Source organism: Lynx rufus, unplaced genomic scaffold (assembly GCF_022079265.1).
Source record: "Lynx rufus isolate CCGP_SWC_20201006 ecotype Redwood Valley unplaced genomic scaffold, mLynRuf1.p SCAF_7, whole genome shotgun sequence".
Classification (NCBI taxonomy): Eukaryota; Metazoa; Chordata; class Mammalia; order Carnivora; family Felidae; genus Lynx; species Lynx rufus.
Genome location: NW_025814889.1, coordinates 124,597,188 through 124,612,570, shown reverse-complemented (window position 1 = coordinate 124,612,570; position 15,383 = coordinate 124,597,188). Strand labels below are relative to the sequence as shown.

At 50.4% G+C, this 15,383-nt stretch overlaps 1 protein-coding gene across 2 annotated transcripts in view; it reads right to left on the bottom strand.

Annotated features, from left to right (window-relative positions):
* The window catches only part of CHST11 (carbohydrate sulfotransferase 11), a 270,022-nt gene that overhangs the window by 87,784 nt on the left and 166,855 nt on the right, over positions 1 to 15,383 (bottom strand). The window lies entirely within an intron of this gene.

Below are 15,383 nucleotides of genomic sequence, written 5' to 3'. Positions count from 1 at the left end.
TAGTCGAGAGTTCAGGAACAAGGACTGTGAAGGACCAGAGACTCTGCTGGACCAAATTCACTGAACTGAGTGAGGGCCCACTTACTTCTCAAAATATAGTCACATCAATTAACACAGGAGTTCTGTAAGTGAAACCGGCTATATTTACTAAGAAGCTGTCGGGTCAATGGAGCATTTTATTCAACAGCATTTTTGAGGCGCCTTTTATTTGCCAGGTCCCATTCCAGACACCGGCAGAAGGAACATGACCGAGAGACAGAGAGAGACAGAGAGAGAGAGAGAGAGTCCTCTCCCGCTAACGTTGGCACAGTTTGGGAGAAGACGATGGGGTAACAACTGCCCATTCTGCCTCTCCAGGTCCCAGCACACACGGTATTGTAGAACCCTGGCCAGGGTGGGTGGTTGTCAGACCCCTCCCTGCCTCTCTGTCTCCCCACCTACCGCCATACACTGGACTCCCCCCTGTCTACCCGCCCTCCCCTGCCTCCTCCCTTCCCAGTCTTTCCTTCTTTGCTTAATCAAGAAACATTTGTTGGCCATCCATTGTATTTCAGAGCAAAATCTGTATTTCAGGCATGTTGAGCCTTGAATACCGAATTTGAATACCAATGGGGCTGGATGCTCATATTATTTCGTCCTATTTTATTTGTCCATAATCACACCCTCTAGAATTCAACATGCAGACAGATGCAAATGACTTACAGAAATGCAGAGTCCCAAGAACAATAGAAGGAAATTGGACAGTCTTATCTTAATAAAATCTTGCTTTCGCAGGGCAGAATTCTAGGCCAAGGGAGCTGCAAAGGTCCTCATGTTTCACAATAACCCCTGCTCTTCTGTATTGCATTTGGGGCAGGGCGGGGAGAAAAAAAACCCCTGAAATTTCCTTTATTACATTTCTCTGTTCTTGCCTCCATCCAAAGGTAAACTGTTTTTGGAAAGATTGAGAAAAACTGTTCAGGTGTTTTTTAGGGAGAGAGAACCTACACTTGGCTCAATTTTAAAGCATTAAATACATTTTTAACCCCTACCCAAACAGAACTTGCAACTGACAGCTATTCAAATAAAGTATCCCAATGCCAATTCTATATATGTTGGTCTAAATACGCTAAGAAAGAAGGAAGCAAGGAGGGAAAGAAGGAAGACATAAAATGGGTGTTTGCTCTGTATCCAGAAAAAATTACAAAGTTTTGCTTCAAATGTACACGCGGAGTTTTCAGCAGGCATAAAAAAGCTCAAAATGAGGAACACTACTACTTCAACCTATTGAATATGTGTGTCAGCGACTTTGCAAGGCACTTAGGATTGATTCTGTAGGGTCATCCTCCGAATGATCCCACTGAGGAGTTATTATTATCCCGAGTTTACAGAGAGGAGATGGAGTCACGACAAGTCACAAGACTTGCCCGAGGCTACACATTAATACCACGGAGACCGGAGGCAGTGCGACCCCAGGGCCTGCACTTGTGACTCCCATACTCAAATGGCACAGTTGGAAGAGAGACTTTCCAGAATACATTTTCAAGCGCTGCTCGAGCATATGATGTCCTTTTCTTCCTGCACTGCCCCCTGCTCCACCCCCCCCCCCCACAAAAGCTCTATCTTCCCCCACATCCTGAGACGAGTGTTAGGCTCACACCTGTCTTTTGCAGATGAAGCGATCAGCCCAAAGGAACACAGGCACGTAACCAAGGCCACACAGCTAACAATAAACGGGGTAGAGCGAGCTGGACCTCAGATCCAGGTCCTTCGACTCCACATCTGCCATCGGTACACCTGCCATCAACCTCAAAGCGGTCAGATCACCGGGGAAAAGACAGCAGGGAGGAGAGGGAAAGAGGAGCGGGTGCGGGAAGCGGCGGCTGCCGGGCGCTAAGCGGGAGGGAGGCCCGTGGCGCTGGGGCCCCGCAAGGACCCGCCGACCCGCCGTCGTCGCTCGTCGAATAGCCTGGGCGTTGGCCACCTTCCTTTTCAAACGAGACCTCTGAGGTTTGCCTCGGGGCTGGGGTTGTTAACAGGATTTTGGTTATCTTTAAAAAGCCGCACACGCACGGGGCTGCGCTGGTGACACGGCAACGTGTGCGCGCAACAGTTCGGGCGATTTCGTTAAGTGGCACATGCGACAATTTAGGGGATCACCAAGGCCCGTTGGAAGAATTATTTCCTTATAAACCTATGGCGGTCTCAGGAAGTCGAAATGGCACCATAAAAAGAAACAGCCCCGCTTCCCTGGAAGGAGCGCAGCCTACTGACTCCGTCTGGGGAGGGGGGAGGGGGAGGGGGGCAGGGGGGAGGGGGGCTGTTCACACTTGTAACATTTTACAGTAACCGCTGCCGGCATCCAGCGAGGTACTTCCGCCCGGCTGTAGGCTGGTGCCGGGCTGGGCGCTGCGTTCTATTTTACTGGCAAAAATAAATCTTCCCTTTTCTTACACAAAGCCCCGCTTCTCCAGAACAAACCGGGAGGGAAGGGAATGCTGCTTAAGGCTTAACAGACTAGCCTTGCTGTCTCTCACGGACCTAAGACCACACGTAAAAAAAAAAAAAACAAAAACAAACCTAAACTCATCAGAAAGTTTTGGGTCACCCCCCCCCCCGTCCTTCTTTGGTAGGTGAGTTATGTAACCGCTGTGCTGAGAAACAGCTTTTTAAAAATGTTGCTGCCCCTTTACCCTCTGGTCTCATATTCAGTTTATCTGGTGGTCTCGCTGAGCCCTGGGCTGCACAGGGTTAGTTGGCGTTTCGGAATTTAGAGAAGGGAAGCGACACAGAGATGCTTCTACTGTGCAGGAGGAATTCCCTGCTATACCCCCCGTTATCTGCCAGGCAGCTGGCCGGAAGCGGTCAATTTCATGGCGGAGAAACAAGACGGAGGCTACCATCTCAGGTCCAGGGTAGATGGAAGTTCCCGACGGAGGCTGGAAAGGCTTAGGCGGCCCGCATCATGTAGCTCCGCCTCTTTGCCACCAAACACCATGCCTGGCACAGCCTAGTTGCTGTGACATATGATAGGATATTGACACTGATGATGGATGGCTGATGGGTGGACACTTGGATGTAAGGAAGGACAAGACGGACAATACGTTGGATGGATGAATGAATGTTCAGAAGGAAGAAGGTAAGGGAGCGAGAATAACACAGTCGTCCTTAGGAAGTTCTTAAGAATGGTACCTCAAATGGGCTAAAGAAAGGGAGAGGGCCATCTGGGTTACCTCACTGCCCTTGAAATGACATCGAAGCAACCCAAACTGAAATGTATGGCAGCAGCTAATCTCGCCTCTCTCCAAGGGCATGATGCACTTAGGCAAACCCTTCCCAGGGAGATACTTTGTTTTTAGAGTCAGTCTGCCCAAGCCCCTTTGAATACCAGCCTAAGCAAGGCCATTGGCGATTATGGAGAAAAACTGCTCAAAAATGGTAAGTGAATCGAATAACTACCAAAAAAATATGGGCTCTGTGTGTCCTTTTTCTCTTATTATTATTATTTTTTAATACAAAGATGTATAGCAGAGAAACAAGTCTGGAAGGATACTTATCAAACCTGTTAACAATGATTACTTCGGGATGATGGATTTGGTGATTCCTAGTTCATTCCTTTGATTCATATGTGTTTTCTGTGTCTTCTGTAATAAACAAATTTCTCTTTCGTATCAGAAGAAAATTTAGAAGTTGCAAGAAAGCTGATGGCACCAGAGAAGAAAAAGTCCTAGCAAACAAACCCACTGGAATAAGCCTTAGCTAGATCTCAGTCAGATTCACTAGACAATGAGGAGGTCGAAAGAACTGTTGAGGGTTTCAAGCCCGGCTGATGGGTGAGGGTAAATCTGTAGAAGTCCCACAGCCGCCCTGAAATGCTGTGGGGGTGACGGGTCCGTCTTCCCCTCCATTCATGTAGATGAATCTCAAAAGAGTCACACAGAGGTGAGGGCAGAGTGGATTAAGGGCTTCCCCAAACGTCCAGAAGGAAATCTGCCTCGCAGACCTAACCCAGCCCAGCCTGCCAGACCCTACCTGACGCTCTCTAGAGGCCCGGCCCCCATCCCCTGGGCACCTCCTGCTTTGCTAGGGGAACAGTTGATATTTGTTTTTCCTCCGACTATGGCGAGGAACAGCTGCACAACGCAAATCACATTAAACAAATTAGTGGCTCCAGAGTGGGCTCCGTCACATAATTTCTAATTCATACAATGCCTCCAGTTTCGCTATTTCAACTAAATCATTTATCAATCCCTTCACGGATGTCAGTAAATCTCAGCATCTGGGGACCTGTAAACATTAAAATAAGAAGCTATAAAAAATATTAGTAAACCAATTAAAAGCTCAAGTAGCAATAAACTCTCCTTGCATTACACCTAAAAAACAAAAACAGACCCACCCTCCTCCTCTGAAATTAAATAAACACTCTATATCAGCAGTTTTTCAAAGAGCTTTTTCTTTCTTCTGGAAAGAGCCCCCTGGTCTCCCATCTGGCGCCGTGGTGAGCTGGGGATCATTTATGGATCAGGCAAAAAGGAATAAAGGACGGAAGAAACCTACGTGTTTGCCTCCAGAAAGCAAGTGTGATCAATATTCAGTTGCAGGAGTTGAGAAATGGCCTAGAAACTGCATTATTTGAAAAACATCCAGTTTGAATCACGACTGGCAATTGACTAATATTTATCCAAATCAAATAAAAAAGAGGCACAATTATTATCATTAACCACAATAATTAAGGATGGGGAACTAGTATGCTGTGGAGTTTTGCCATTTACAAAGCACTCTCGTTCAGTTATTCTCATCACTGCACGAAGTAGGTAGGGTTGCGATTCCTAATTTTTTGGACGAAGACCTGGGACTCAGAGACGGAAAGTGGCTCGCTTGAGGGCACACGGCTAAGGAGAGACGGTGCTGATGCTTGAACCCAGGTTTAGGACTCCAAGTTCTTTTCCTTTCCTCGATGGCCTGCTTCAGGCACACCAAGGACAAGGGATCCACACGCATGGAGATCCTACTATGTGCCAGGTGCCATGTTCACGATGTGATCCCCGACTTCAGTTAGTAATCCCTGACTACTGGAGCTTCTATTAAAAATGACTTCCTGCTTGCCTTCTCCTCTACCCACCTGGAGCTCACTGAGTCATCCCCAAATAGGAAATGAGGCTCAGGATGTTTAATTAAAAGTAATATCTCCTCTTTGCCAAGACTCCTTGTTCTAATCCTGACATAAACAGAAAGGACAGGTGGCTTCTGAAAACCAAGGAGGGAGAAAGACGGGTAATCTCCGACTTCCAGAATACTTTATCCACATTCTGTACCTGCCATAGAAGAGAACTCTTTGCTGGACAGCATTAAATTGGGAGGAAAATCCTGCGTGCGTCAGAGACCAGTGCAGAAGGATCACTCATGCTTCCCACATGTCTGCCACATTCTGGGCACTGTCTGTGGCTGTTTATATATTATCTCATTTAACCACAGTGGCAAACTAGGCAGGTGCCCACTATTTCCATTTTTATTCATGCAGAACCGAATGCCCGAGAAGCTCAAAGACACATGACTTGAGTCAAGCTACATCAGGTTTTGGGAATAGGTGAATCAAAGTTCATATAAATTCAGGGACATCACCTTGACCCTCAGCAGAGTGAGTGAGCAAGGCCAGGTCTGTGGTGACGGACAGCAGATCAGCGGTGAGAAGAAAGAGAGGCGGGTTAGTTAAGCTGTGGATGCAGTCAGCTGGGTTCACAGCTCCTACATGCTGAGCCCTCACCAGAAGCAGTGATGTCACAGTAGGGGTAAGAACAACAGAAATCCAAGACAGTAGAGACTGGACCAGAGACCTCTCTAAGACCCATCTAGCCTCAGCATTCCTTGACCAAAATTCCTCCCCAGATGCTCTACCCGGTGGCCGCAAATCTTGGGATTTGTCAGGACTGTGGGTGGAGCTAGTCTGTGCCCACAGACCTAAGGTCAGAGAAAGATGTCAGCTCCTCACCCCCTTACAAGGGCTGGGTTTGGGGCTGCTCTGGGGACGAAGGGGATATGGAGGAGGGATGGAGGTAGAAGGATTAAATTTTCTATCTTCACAACGCTCAATTTGAGAAGCCAAGTCCAGAAAAGGACCTCACACTTGGTGGAAATTTCCTGCAGGCCTTTCTCTCCTGCACACCGTGCACAGTGATCTCTTTCATGGGTCTCCTTTGGCCTATAAAGTGAGCTTTCATGTCCTCTGTGCAGAATTAGTTTCCCTAACATGCTGAAAATAGAAGAGATGTCCACAGCCGTGTTTTCCCTCTGGCTGAAGAGCGAGGCTGCCTCGAGAGAGGCGGAGGCCTGGCCGTCAAACCCAGCCATCGGTGGGAGGCTGGCCTGGGCCAAGCCCAAGGGTAACGACACCAGAGACCCAGTGAGCTGGAAATTCCAGTCTGTGGGGCTTCCCTGAGCTTTGGGAACCGAGGGCTTTCCCCTGATCCTGGCTGGGTACCCAGCAGACCTTTCTGGGCTAAAAACAATCAAAACCTCAACAATGATTGATTGATTGATTGGCTGATTGATTGATTGATTGATTTTAGTGTCTCCTATGGGGCTGGGATCTGAGGGAGGTGCTGAGGTACAAAACAAAACAGATGTGGTCTGTACATCTACAGTCTACAGCCCGGACCAGTACTATCCAATAGGAAGTATAATGTGAGCCACTCATGCTGAGCTTTTCTAGTGCTGCCTTAAAAAAAGGGAAAAAGAAACAAGTGAAATTAATTTTAATATACTTTGTTGAACACAATACATCTAAAACATCACTTCAACCTGTAATCAACATAAAAATTGTTAATGAGACAATTCACATTGTCTGGTACAAAGCCTTCAAAATACGGTATGTATTTAAACCTGCCAGCACATCTCAGCTCACACGAGCCGTATTTCAAGTGCTCAGTAACCACGTGGGCTCGGGGCACCACACTGAGCAACACTGCTCGGGCCTCTGAATGAAGAGGGAGGACAGAGTGGGGACGGTGATGGCTGATGGTTCTTTGAGGCAAGCGGCGAAATAAGATTACCACCGATAATATCTATTAAGCATAGTTACCACATGCCGGTCACTCGTGCGATCTTCCCTAAACCACCCTGAAAGACTGTCATCCCCACTTTACAGATGAAGAAAGGGAGGCACAGAGAGGTTACACCACTTGCCCAGAGTCACCAAGGTGATCATCAACGGTGCGCAGATGTGGAACCCAGAGCACCATCCCAATTCTTGAGTCTAAGTTAGAACCTCCTCAGCCTCTCCAGTGTTGCTCTTGGTGATGAAGCTCAAGCAAGAGAACATACCTGGGGCCCTTGGTAAGCCGTGAAGGGCTTCCCGGCAAATACTGACTCTATCAAGTGATGTGGAAGTCGTTTATAAGGTAGCCAGAGGGGCTGGGTCCAAATCTTTGCTCCAGCACTTAAGAGCTGCGTGACCTCGGACAAGTTACTTAACCTCCCTGTGCCTCGGTTTCCTTGTCTGCGCCATGGCAATAAGGGTCATCGTGAGGGTTACATGAGTTAATATAAGCTAAATGCCTACTGAGCACCTTGCTTGGTGCCTAAGGGGCAAACAATAAGGGGCAGCTCTAAATATTTCAACATAAACGGGGTTTAGATGCTGTGGGGTCTGAAAAGTATGTATGGAAGGCAAAGGACGAGAGAAGAAGGCAGAGAGGAGGGCCGGTCGTCCACCCACTATACAGTGCCGGTGTTAGGGACCCCCCGGACTGCTTCCTGCGTTTCTAGATACACAAGGTGGTACACAACAAGGTACACACCATTGTGGGTTGAACTGTGTCCCTCCAAAATTCACATGTTGGGAGTCCTAAGCTCCAGTATCTCAGAATGGGATTCTATCTGGAGATGGGGCCTTTACAGAGGTGATCCCATTAAAATGAGGTCACCAGGGTGGGCTCTAATCCAGTGTGCCTGGTGCCGTTCAGGCAGAGGAAATTTGGACGCAGCTGTACACGAGAACACCGCATGAACGTGAAGAAGCCCGTGTCCAAGCCAGGGAGAGAGCCCGGAACAGCTCCTTCCACAGCCCTCAGGAACCAACCTTGCACACACGTTGATTTTGGACTTCTGGCCTCCAGCACCGTGAGCCCATAGACTTCTGTTGCTTAAGCCCCCAGCCTGCGGCCCTCCCAAGCCCATGCACAGCGGGACACACACCTTCCCCGAACCTTGACCGGGAGACGCCACGGAAGGGCCTCTGGGTCAGCACCCAGCCCCGTCCCCACGGCGTGCTCGTAAAAATCTCCATCTCCTCGGCTAGCTGGCTTCGGTGGATCTGCCGCAGTGGAAAACTACCCGGGAAGGTGGGCTGCGTCCTTGAACACTGCTCACTCTGTCTCCCCTGTTACCTTCAACATCCCCCTCTGTCAACTGCAAGGGAAATAAAGCGGGTCTTTATTCGGGCCCGGGCTGCCTTGGACACGATGCTCCGGCCTGAGCCAGGACAGACACAGTGGCTCATTGAGCACGGTTCTCCCTCCGTGTGTTCCAGACACACTACACCGGAGCCCCCGGACCCTCAAAAATGCGCACACGTCCGTCCGAGTCCTGGGCGGCAAACGAGGGTGAAGGCGGCAGAAGCGTCTCAGGTAGCCGCTGTCACGCTTACCTGTTGATTCAAACGCATGGGGGCGCCGAGAGTTTTATTTCTTCTTTTCCTTCCAAAAGCCCAGCAACTTGAGACAGTTCTTGCTAATTCTCCAAGCTGTGAGATTCGACGTGCGTGATTTCTCACATGCTGCTCACAGGCAGAACATGGGAGTGGTGGTGGGGGGGGTGCGGGGAGCCTGCAAATGATTTCTGAGGGGTTTTTCTCATCTGCCCCAGAAGAAAGAAGGTTCTGTGATGCCCTGATCAATTCTGCACTCCTGAAAACGTGCCTCGTGAGAGGCGGGTTCCTGGAAGACCTCGCTCCCCTGTCCACAAACAGCTTCCTTGGTTCTCATCAATCATGCCTCTCACCCAGGAGAATCGGTGAAACACAGCAAGTCTTGTAGTACAGAAGGCGGACCCCCTGGCCAAGAACTGAAAATGGGGACAAACGGCCCTTCAGGGTCGAGGATGTGGAACCTTTAAAGTACATTCTTTTTGTTTCCTCGCCCAGAGACCGGACCTGCAAACGGTGAAACTCAAGATGCTTCCTGGAACACGCCAGGACTCCGCTCGATTGTCATGATGTGCGGGGCCGACTGGCAGCCGCGAAACCGGAGCTGAGAAAGGGCGCCACCGTTTGTGAGCTTTGTGGCCTTAAGTTACTCCACGTCCCTGGGCCACACTTTCTTTCTTGATCAATTTTGAAAAACAGCAAAGATGAAGCTCCAACTAGGCAACGTCTAAAGTTTTTGCCAGCCCACTGTCCTTTCGTAAAAGAGTTCCGCATTATCAGAACCCTGAAACTTCCCGCGTGTGGCCGGAGGCAGGGACACAGGCCGGGTCACCTCTGTAGCCTTCAGTGCCTAGAAGGGGTTAATAAATGCCTCCTGAGCAGAAACAAAGCCGAGGCCTGCTTCTTTCCTCCAATGTCTCCCCCTCCTGCCCAATGAAGCCCCTGTGGTCGTAAAGATGGTTTGTGTCTGTGTTTCACTCTGCATCTCATGGGCTGGTGGCCACATTCCAAAGTCCCATCAGCAAAGCTGGCAGGGGCCACTTGGGCATCAGTTAGACCAATCACAGTTAGCCTGGGGCTGAGGATGTCGTGGGGCTCAGATGCCACAGAGGCCACTGAAGGGTCACCACATACATGCTGACTTCCACCAGCAGACCAGTTGGCCCCGTAGGGACACAAGATGGCGGAGATGGTTTAACATGTCTACAGCACGCTCCCATTCAACTCTGGAACTTTCTAATCCAAACATGCTTCTTGGGTTCAAAACGATGACATTTCCACTCTTCCTTTTCACCAAGATCTCTTACCTACTTCCTGGAGCACTGCTTCTCTGTTAGGTTGGCTCTTCAGAGTATTCTGTCTGAGCAACAAGGAGTGAGGCAAGGCAGCCTAGCGTTTGCTAGGGGTCTCCGGCTGCGAAAGCCAGGAAGGGGAACCCCGCCTCCCCCACACCTTCCCCAGCCTCCCGTTTCGCGGATGCACACGGTCTGAGGAGCCCCCAACCAGAAGGCAGTTCTCCCTCTTCTCCCACTGCCTGCCTGGCATTTCTGGGCAAAAGCCTGACAGATCTTCAGGGAATGAGAACGGAGAAGGAATCCATCTCCTGGCGTCCTACTGAGGCCGGAGGGGCAGAGCTGCCTCCACGCTGGCCATCTCTTAAATCAATCAGGAACGAATGAAAAGAAATGCCGTGAAGTGGAACATACCTGCCCTCGGCACCAGCTCCAAGGTCAGGGGGATTTGTACTGAGCAGCCGGAAGCCTCTCTGAGCTCTGCAAAGCCACTCACCCCCGCCTACCACCCAAAGCAGGGCACGCAGAAGGCTTCTGCCTCAACTCCACAAAGCACCCTGCCGTTTCCATCAACGGTTCCTGGCCACGGATGCAGTGTTCCCGCCCCGCTCTCCAAATTCTCGGCATTTCCCAGAATTTCACGAAGGGATAAGACAGACAGAGACCCAAACCACACATGCCAGCAGGCAAAGGAGGAGAGAAATTAGTTAACGGCATGCTCCCGATTCGTAGACGCTGTGTCAGACGCTTCACCTGCATTTCACTCAGTGCTTACAGTGCATGTAAGCTGTAAGCATGTAAGGATGCTGTGACGGTCTCAGCTCTGAAGGTGGAGGGGCTGGTGATCCGGCGATGAGCCCCATACGCTGGGGAAGGTGGCAGTGGATGGGGAGGAGGGGCTCCAGGGCGATCCTGGCTCACTGTGCAGGAAGGCCAGAGGCCAGCAGCGGTCTGGAGGTGACCTTCCATCAACCCAGCAAAGGGATGGGGTGTCTGGTACCAATTCCTTGCTCCTGGTGAGTGGACAGGTCAAAGCATCCAGAGCACTGGGCTGGGGGCGGGGGGCGGGGTGCACAGGACGTACCGTCCCCCATGGGAAGGGAGAAGCTTCCCCACAAAGTGGACCCGTCCTCTGTGCCCTTCCCTTGGGGAATCCAGGGATGGGGGAAACTGTGCCCACCGCCAGGCGCAGCCTGTGTTATCTTGCCCTCTGCACACACGTCCGTGCCCTGGGCCACTTCCCCCGGAGTCTGTGGGTGTCTCTCTGTCCATCTCTTCACCAGCAGCTTCTCCCACATCCCTAAGCCTTCTTAGAAAACTATGCTGATGGAAAAGCGTTTGGGTCCCACCAAGTGCTACGATAAGCCCAGGGATCCTGAATTCTGAATACCCCCTGACTGCGGGCAGTCAGGAAGCTCCCCCCTTTCTTCCATGCCTGCGGTCTTCAAGAAGCTCCGTCTGTGAGGTCAGGGCCTTGCTACATCACCTTTGCATCCCCAGCACCCGGCACATGTTAGATGCACAATAAACTCTTGGGAAATCAATGTCTTAAGCCTGGCAACCCCTTACCTTCTCATAGGAGGACGAAGGCCACTAGGTGCCCAGCACGCTAGGCTGCCCGTGGCCTCACACAGCACCCCACTACGTTCTGCCAACCGGCAAACGACCTACACATCCATGGTTGGCTCCAGACCATGGGGCAGGAACAGCACCTTGGCCCCCAGCAGGTGCAAACGACACTGAAATGTAAATACAGCACCCTCCTGAGGTTTTCTAGCTGGTCCCTACAGCTCTTTTGGGGAACAGGAGTAGGGATGAGGGTCTGGAGTATCATTCATCAAGGCTGTCCAGGGGAGGTGCCAGGGAAGCATTTTCAGGCCTGAGCCTGACTCTGTCTGCAGTCTGACTCTGCAGCTACTGCTTAGAAATCGGAGGCTCAGAGCCAGACAGCCCGGTTCTAATCCTGGTTCTGCCACATGCACGGGCGTTGTCACTTCATCTCTCTCTCTCTGTGTCCTCACTGGACAGAAGGGGAGCACCTACTCTACGGGGTTACCGATACGGTTAAAGGAGATCACGTAAAATGGCGACACAAATACAGACCTGAGACCAGCGCCCGGCTGGTGGTAGGGAATTTGATATTGTGGGGTTGCTGTCACGGTGGTCTCTGCTTTCCTCTCACCCAAGGGGAGATGCAGCTTTCTTTCTGCTCAGGTACCTGGATTCACACACGCTGCCCTTCCCACTCGTACACATACAGCCGACCGTAGGGTACCTACCACGTAGGAGCTGCTCAGAAGTACCTTTTTAAAAAGGTAAATGCAGGGGCGCCTGGGTGGCTCAGTCAGTTAAGCGTCCAACCGCAGCTCAGGTCATGATCTCACGGTTCGTGAGTTCGAGCCCCGCGTCAGGCTGGCTGCTGTCAGCACAGATCCCACTTTGATCCTCTGCCCTTCTCTCTCTCTGCCCTTCCCCTGCAGCCATGTGCTCGCTTACTCTCTCTCTCTCTCAAAAGTAAATAAACATTAAAAAAAAAAAAAAGAAGAGCAAATGCAGGTGGAAGCCACCCAAATATTAACTGATGGGTGAATGGATAAAGAAAATGTAGTATATGCATATAATGGAATATTATTTGGCCTTAAAAAAAGAGGGAAGTCCCGACTTCCTTAAAACTGACTTAAAACAGGCTATAACATGAAAAGAGAAATATGGTAGGATTCCACTTCTCTGAGGCATTGAAAGTAATGGAACTCAGAGAAAGAAGTAGAACAGTGGTTGCTGGGTGGGGGGGCGGGGGAGAGGGAGAAATGGGGAGTTGTTCGGTGGGTACAGAGTTTCTGTTGTGCAAGATGAAAGAAGTTCTAGAGAACTATTGCACAACAATGTGAACATAAGACTACTGAACCACAGACGTAGAAACAGTTAAGACAGCCAACTTTATGGTATGTGTTTTCTGCCACAATTTTAAAAAAGGATGAATGCCTCCCTAGACAAAGCGGGCGGTCATTGGGCCCAGGCAAGAGCAGGTTGGTGCACAGCGTGGGTGGGGAGCACCGCCAGAGCAGGGCTGCGGCCCCCGGCCCTTTGGACCTGCTTCCAGGGCGGGGAACACAGCTGAGGATCAAAACCAAGAAGACTCATCAATGCACAGCCTCATGTCCACCTGGGAGCCGCGTCGGGGCTTCCAAGACGGAGTGGATGGCTCTTCCAGACCGGGTTTGTCACTGAGGTCTTCTTCCGTCTGGGGGCTTAGGAATTTAGGACCTGGCAAGTTAACATTACACATGGCAGTCGTAGACTTACTACCCCAAATGCATGCTCTGTTCTCCAGAGGCAACCCGGCAAAGGTATACACCAGGGATCGCTTGTAGGCTGAGCCGAGTTATTTGGCACTGTGGCCACCGCTCCCCTCGCTGGCCCCCACCTAGTCTAGTACCTTCCTTTCCCCTTGCAGCCACCCAGGACGCAGGTCCCCATCAGAGGCTGACAGGCGTGGCTCCCCGGGGGCGGCTTTCCTTTGTGTAATTAGATCAATTATCCCGCTGCCTACAATTACCCTCATTGCCTGGGGGCCACTTTTAGATTATTTGGCGGTTAGACTCCTCTCAATCACACTGCAAGTAGGACGGCACCGAAAATGTAAATGACTGCGTAAAACCCCTCAACACTGCATTTTGCAAGAATCTCTAAGAACTGGGGTGGGTGGGAAGGACGGGGCCGAATGTGGGTTGGGGACCACGTTGGGTAGAGTCCCATCTCCTTCGTGCCTCACAGCCCTTCCAAGAGGGTCTACTTATAATCCCAACCCTACCCTACCCTATCAACTCCCTTGTCCTGTTGTCACCTAACCCAGGGGTGTCACTTGCTCCCGCAGAGACAGAGAAAAGAGGTGAAATGTTAACCCTGTATTAGGTGAGGACTAGGGTCAGTAGAGACCCCCTCAGAAAACACCTATTGAGAGCTTCTGGAACAAGATCTGTGATAAGAAAACAGGTCAGGTTAGCAAGAGCTGGGATTGGAAGAAGCCAAGGGCAGTAGAAAGAACGAGTTTTTAAAGTTTTAAATTAGGAATAAAGAGTAATAAAGACTTAGGCGGAAAAGGTGGGGGAGAGAGCTGGGGGGCTCATGGGGTCTAGTTTTGTTTCATCAAAACCTCCCAGAGTGGCCTTGGGTCGCTCACCTCTGCTCAGTGCCCTCCCACCCCCACCCTGTGCGGGAAGCAGTGATCAGGGAGGGGCCCAAGCAGGGAACCCCAGACAGGACTGGCTTGCAGGTGGAGGCTGAGCAGAGGGGTCAGGGGCTTCTTTCAGCCCCCAAATGGAACCATTCTCTTTCATCTGGGGTTCCAAGTTAATATTCTGTGTACAGTGTTTTTCTTCTCAAAAGCATCAGCAGGAGTGCGTGGGTGGGGGGGGTCACTGTTGAGATGCATAGTGATGAACAAACAGCACAGTGCCCTGAACAGAGCAGTTATTCAATAAATGCTAATTAAATTACATGCCCTCAAACACCCCTCCTTTCAAAATGAACAATCCACGGTGTCATATTCTTGGCTCGCGTGGAACTTTTTCGGTGTGAACCCACAGATCATTTTCACGTGAACGGATGCCAAATTGTAAATCAGGGCTCTTACATCCAGCATTAATTTTTTTAATGCAAGTAAGAAATAAGCATAAAGCTTTAGGTTAATTTAGAAATTAATCCAATGGTGTTATGCTGGATGGCTTTGAACCACGAGAGGAACTGGAGACCGGGTCCTGATAAAATCGGGGTATAAGAGGCCATTTTGGCAAGCTCGAAATGGAGCTAAAAATTAGGAATAATGACTAATAAATACTATGTGTTAAGCTCTTCCTGTAACATCAAATCATTTAACCCTTATAACAACCCCATGAGGTAGGGCCATTATTATCAGTGACTTGTCCATGATCACAGAGAGTGGACGTAAGCCCAGGCCTTCTGGCTCCTTGAGGCTCTGTTCTTAACCACCCCCATACTTGCCAGGCCCTTAGCAACGCTGCCCGAGGGAGCACCTACTGTGTGCAAAACCCTGGGTCTAAGTTCACCGAGCACTACTGTGCCTCCCACGTTTTCGGCTCCAATCCAATGGGATTTCAAATTCAATGCCATACGGCATTGTCCCATTGGCTGGCAAAGGCCTGGATGGGAACCCGGTCCCCGCTTTCGTGCCCGGGGGGACTTTCCAAATACACAGGCTGCCACCCCCCCATCATCTTCTCTGGCAGGACCCTCCTATCCTTGGCCTGCATCTCCAGAGTGAATAAGCAGGTGTTTGGGTGACCCACTCACAGACTTGGCTTCCAACTAGAGAGATTAGCTAGGTAAATGTGCACGTACCCCAGGATTGATGGGGTTTTCAATCATGGCGCCGAGAGTTTAAAGCATAAATAGAAGATTCTCTACCTAGAGGACGAATGCAAAACATCCCCTCAAACTCACTAGGTTCTGGC